This window comes from Arvicanthis niloticus, chromosome 8, assembly GCF_011762505.2.
Source record: "Arvicanthis niloticus isolate mArvNil1 chromosome 8, mArvNil1.pat.X, whole genome shotgun sequence".
Taxonomy (NCBI): Eukaryota; Metazoa; Chordata; class Mammalia; order Rodentia; family Muridae; genus Arvicanthis; species Arvicanthis niloticus.
Window position 1 is genome coordinate 58,974,203 of NC_047665.1, and position 6,000 is coordinate 58,980,202.

At 42.1% G+C, this 6,000-nt stretch overlaps 1 pseudogene; it reads left to right on the plus strand.

The window, feature by feature from the left end:
* The first annotated feature begins 4,673 nt into the window (after positions 1-4,673).
* Positions 4,674-5,658, plus strand: LOC117713506 (glyceraldehyde-3-phosphate dehydrogenase pseudogene; annotated as a pseudogene).
* The last annotated feature ends 342 nt before the right edge of the window (positions 5,659-6,000 follow it).

The following is a 6,000-nucleotide window of genomic DNA, read 5'->3' on the forward strand; positions in this document are numbered from 1 at the left end:
TCTAGAATTGTAACGATGTACATGTTGATTGGGTTTAGTAAAGCTTGTCCCAAAATGAAAATAATGGATTTCAATTACAAATGGGATGAATGATAAATGTTTTCATGCTGTTGCTGACTAAAGCATTTTTAAACTTTTTATTGTCTTTTAGTGAATTTCATATTATGTATTGCAATCCTGTTCATCTTCCCATTCTTCTATACATACCCTATGCCCTTGCACCCTCTCCTCAAAATAAAACAAATAAAAGTTAAACAACAACAACAACAAACCCCAACTATCTTCTCATGGAAACTATAGTGTGTCATAATGTATCCCACAGTATACCCTTTTGTCTAAACATTTTTACTTGCAAATGTTCATAGTAGTGAGCTATTTGTCTACGTCGAGGACTCTGACTTCTGCTATACTATCAATTTGGAACCTCACTGGGATTCCTCAAAAATATCCTGTTGTTACCCAGCATTGTGGAGTTCCTGCAATATTGGACCTGCAAGCCCGACTCCTTCAGGCACTCGAGCAGTTCTTAAATGGGGTAGATTTTGAGGTGGGTCAACCCAAAACCCTGGATCTGGGCCTGGGTAGTGGCCATGTTATTCAGTCTGCCAGCCATCCTGCACTGCCCCAGCTAGGGGTGAAGCCAGCTGTCCCATGCTTATGCCCTTGGGGCTGATTCATCCATACCTACTTCACCAGGGCCAGCTCTGCTGAGCTTTCCAGATGAGATGCAGGGCTCTCTCTAAAGTTCTGGAACCAGCAACGGGGTAGAGAGTAAATTCTTTTATTTAACTATAGATCTTTTTTAAAAAAAATTAGTTTTAGTATAATGTAATCACAACATTTTCCCCTTCCCGGTTGAGCACAGGCTGGAAACTACAGGAGACCCCAGGTGATCCTGAGGGGCTCCAGGTGGGACGCAGGTGACCCTAAGGAACAGCATGCATTTTGCCATGCTCCCAGACTCCAGGCTCCTGACAGGAGGCCACAGCCCTCCATAGATTTGGGTTCTTTTGTCACTTAGGGCAATGCCCACTAGCTCCTCCACAGGTAGAGGGCGTGACTACAGGCCAAGGAGCCTCAAGATAGATCTCCATATTAATGACATACCTAAAGGCCAGAGGGGAGTAGCCAATTAAACATTCCTTCCCAGACCCTCCTCCTTGCAAAAGATATTTAACCTCAGGCTTTCCTTGAGGAAACTGGGGTACAGTTTTCCATCTACTTTCCACCATGACAATAAACAGCTTAAGACCATGAACTGCTTCTCTTCTTCTTCGGGATCCACCATGGGAAGCAGTAGAACAGGACTTCGCCTAAAGAGACATGTTCACAGAACTCTCTGCATTCCCAGCCACTGCGACCACCAACCCAACCCAAGCAAGCAAGCAGAGCCAGCCGAGACCAAGCCAAGCAAGACTCACATTCCCATGGGACATAGCCAGACCTTCTCTTCTCCTCTCCCCTTCGGCTGCGTGTCAATCCAGCCCGTATGCCCCCACTTCATTCTTAACTCTTCTGCGAACAGCCCCCCCCCATAGTGCCTGGGGCCCCAAGAGCCTGAGAACCAGCCAGAAGGGACCTCCAAGCCAAGAGCTCCCCATGGGGACCTCAGGCTGTACTCCTCTACCAACGAGTAGGGTCCCACAGCTTCACATAGCCTGATAACCGGTAGTGGGGAAAGCAGTCAACTTCCCTTGTCTTTCCCGAGAGGGGCCCTAGCCCTGTGGCGAAACAGATGCGGGACCCACACTAACCCAATACCCCTCCTTGGTCTCTTTCAACTTCACGACTTCTTTTTCATCAAGTGTTATTGTATCCACATATCCCTAAATATAAACTGTTCAGTTCGTAAAATATCACTTGATTGTATGTTTTCAGGGCTGATCATTTGATATTGGATAACCAATTGGTATGTTCTTCCCTGGAGAGGATTATTTCTCCCACTTTCAGCATTCCTAAGTTTTCTGTAGTTCTTTGTATAGGGGTGTGGCCTCATCGGCTCCCTCCTTCCACTCCTTTTTGGTATATCTATAGTCTATCCTTGTTCAGCTCATGGTCAACCCATCAAGCTGGTTTTATCTTCACACTAACACACACACACACACACACACACACACACACACACCCCAAGGTTAACAGAAAGAAATCAATTAAAATCGGTCAACTCTAATTTCTGCTCTTTATGAATTTATGATTGAGGGTCAATCAATGTTTTGATAGCCATTTTTATAATCACTAATTCTACCCATTCAAGATAACCAAGGATCTCTAGAAAAAAAAAACCTATTTCCATAATCTCTCCTTGATACTGGTATGGGATATTCTGACTTCTACAAGGGTCTGCTCTCAAAAGAATCCTTTCCCAGAGTTTTTCAATAAAGTGGATTGTAGAGAGGCTTCCAAGACCCTAAAAAAGAGAGGGACTGAAGAATTCAAGAGAATAATAGTGAATAATAGTCAATAAGAAAAAGGCAGATCATGAAGGTAGCTGACTAAATATCACTGAGAGAAAATGGAACATGTGGACAACAGATTCCCTTCTGTGGCAAAGGAGTGATTGTGTCTGAACTTCCCAATGTTTGTATGCAACACCAATTAATTTATTGGAAGAAACATACATGTAGTCTCTTGAAATACATATTCCAGTGACACAATTGTCACCTGCCATTCAATTTGTTTTTATAGAAATGATAATCAAAGACATTGCCTAGTGAGTCCACAGCAATATGTACCAGTCTACTTCCACCAGCTTCAACATTTCTCAACCGTAGTCAGCCATTGCCAATAACAATCAGCTCTAGTCACTATTCTGTTCTTTTCTTTCACAAGCAAAAGCATTTCCTGTTTTCTTTAAGTGTCTTCTCTGCAGTAGTAGCAAATATATCAGAATCCCCCTGAGGAAAAATTATTATCTGAGGAGAGCTTGTCTCACACATATTAGTGTCTCCAGTGTGTGTGTGTGTGTGTGTGTGTGTGTGTGTTGTGATGTGATGTGAATATGTTAAATGGCTTTAGGCTGCTTATGGGAAGAATCAAATGAAATTCCTATCTAGTCTTTTGTAATTTATGTAAATCTGTGATTAGAATAACACTTTTCTTTCAAGTCTATCTAAAATTAGTCTTATATATCTTTCTTAAATGGAATAAAACTGTTGCTTATGACATTTTAAACGTGTTGTAGATGATTGGGTGTGTTCTATATTGTACTTCTAGTTTTTGCTGCTTACCCGTCTGTTCCCCTTACCCACAGGTAGATTCCTCAAATTGTAAGTAAACACAAAAAATCTTTCTGCCACAGGAGAAACTGTTTCCTATTCTGAAGTATGCCCCATGGTTTATTTTTTTCTCCTGTGCCCCTCAGGAGATCCGTGTTTTTAGATCACATACACAATCAATCTGAAGGATAGTAGATTATCAGACAATCCTATATTTCGGGATTCTCTAGTGTGAAAAGAATTCTTTACAACTAAATAAAGACATTTAAACCAAGATACTGAATTCATGTATCTTAGGGAGTTTGTAACTTTGAAGACCATAACCATTGCTGAGGCTTCAGTATGCCACCCATAAACTTTAATCCATATACTAGAATCTGAAGGCTAAGGCTCTTCTGTGAATCCAAACCCAAAACACCTAGGTGTTATACCCAAATGAAAATCAAAGGGTCCTGAGTGGCCATCCCGTGGGACCATGCATGACTCTTCTTTCCTTTGTTTGATCAATATGTCTGGCGATTTTATCTCAGATACTTTCTCAGTATCCTCCATTTCTTCCAGTTAGTGCCCTGGGTTATGGCTTAATATCATTCTTTGAGTCTATAATAACCTACTAATAGGCTTTGGCTCATTTTTCCCTTTTAGTCTTCACTATATTAAAATAGTCATTACAGTATAATTCAGGTCAGGTCAAGTAATACTTATGAAACAAACACAACACCATATGCTTTTCTATGGTATAGCATAGATACTTAATCTGTGATTAACTCCAGCCTATCACTAAAACTTCACCTATTTCTATGAGTCTCCTTTCCATATATCCTTCAACTGTGAAACACAATGTGCCTTTGTCCCAAATGGTGTTTCCTAGCTACCCATTTAGCTTTTCTTCTCCTTGTTGTCTTTAACTACAGTGGGTTTCCTGTTACTCATTCCCAGAGTCTCTGACCTATCATTACAAGTTATTTCTTTCATCTACCACTAGCTCCTTGTCTACAAACTACTCTAAGCATAGTGATGCTTGGCATACTCTATGATATCAGTACTTTCCTATCTCTCTCACTTCTTTGCCACATGCTTGTGGATTCTGTCTCTATCTTCTATCTGTCTATCTATCTATCTATCTATCTATCTATCTATCTGTGTCTATATATATGTCTATCTGCTTTGGATCAGAAATATTTGAGTCTTGATTTATTCATCTACAAATCATGTGACTTTAATCTTACCAAGATACTGGTTCCTGTTTACTCATTCCAAGACAAAATGAAGAATAAGTATGGATTTCAGAAATAAGAGAAGGCAACCATCACTGAGCTTACATGGACCAATATACCAGTAAGTTACTAAGAGAAATTCCTGTTTATTCTAATTTTTAAAACTCCAGTAGTGGCTCTTTGCTTCTCCCTGTTCTGGAGATATCTTCTTTTTCAGTACCAGCCTCATCCTGTAGACAAAATGGTGGTGGCCAGTATGAATGGATTTGGCAGTATTGGGCGCCTGGTTACAAGGGCTGCCTTCTGTTCTGTACTTGGCAATGTGGAGATTGTTGCCATCAATGACCTGTTCATTGACCCCAACTACATAGTCTACATGTTCCAGTATAACTCCACCCATGACAAGTTCAATGGCACAGTCAAGGCTGAGAGTGGGAAGCTTGTCATCAACGGGAAGCCCATCACCATCTTCCAGGAGCAAGATCCTGCTAACATAAAATGGGGTGATGCTGGTGCTAAGTATGTCATGGATTCTACTGACATCTTCACCACCATGGAGAAGGCTGGAGCCCACTTGAAGGGTGGAGCCAAAAAGGTCATTATATCTGCCCTTCTGCTGATGCCCCCATGTTTGTGATGGGTGTGAACCACCAGAAATATGACAACACACTCAAAATTGTCAGCAATGCATTCTGCATCAACCGCTTAGTCCCCTGGCCAAGATCACCCATGACGACTTTGGCATCGTAGAAGGACTCATGACCACAGACCATGTCATCACTGCCACTCATAAGACTGTGGATGGCCCCTCTGGAAAGCTGTGGTGTGATGGCCGTGGAGCTGCCCAGAACATCATCCATGTATCCACTGGTGCTGCCAAAGCTATGGGCAAGGTCATCTCAGAGCTGAATGAGAAGCCAGTCATTGGAATGGCCTTCTGTGTTCCTACCTGCAATGTGTCTGTTGTGGATCTGACATGCCACCTGGAGAAACCTGCCAAGTATGATGACATCAAGAAGGTGGTGAAGCAGGCATCTGAGGTGCCACTGAAGGACCAGGTTGTCTCCTGTGACTTCAACAGCAATTCTTACTCTTTCACCTTTGATGGTGGAGCTGGTATTGCTCTCAATGATAACTTTGTAAAGCTCATTTTCTGGTATGACAATGAATATAGCTATAACAACAGGGTCGTGGACCTCATGGCCTACATGACCTCCAAGGAGTAAGAAACCCTGGATCACCCACCCCAGCAAGAACACTGAGAGTAAGAAAGAGGCCCTTGGTTGCTCAGGAGTTCCTGTCCCCAACACTGAGCATCTTCCTCACAATTTCCATTACAGACCCTCATAATAGCAGGAGGGGCCTACAGAGCCCTCCCAATTGTTTTAAATGCCATCAATAGACATTTGTTGTACACCCCCCCAAAAAAAAAAAAACTCCAGTAGTGAGCTTGAGACTCTGAATTTGTGGGAGGGATGAGAGAGAAGAAGGTAAGCACTGGATGTGTTTCTGAATGAGTACCTACATTCCACATCAAGCATACTTTTGCATTAAGTTGACTTCTTTTC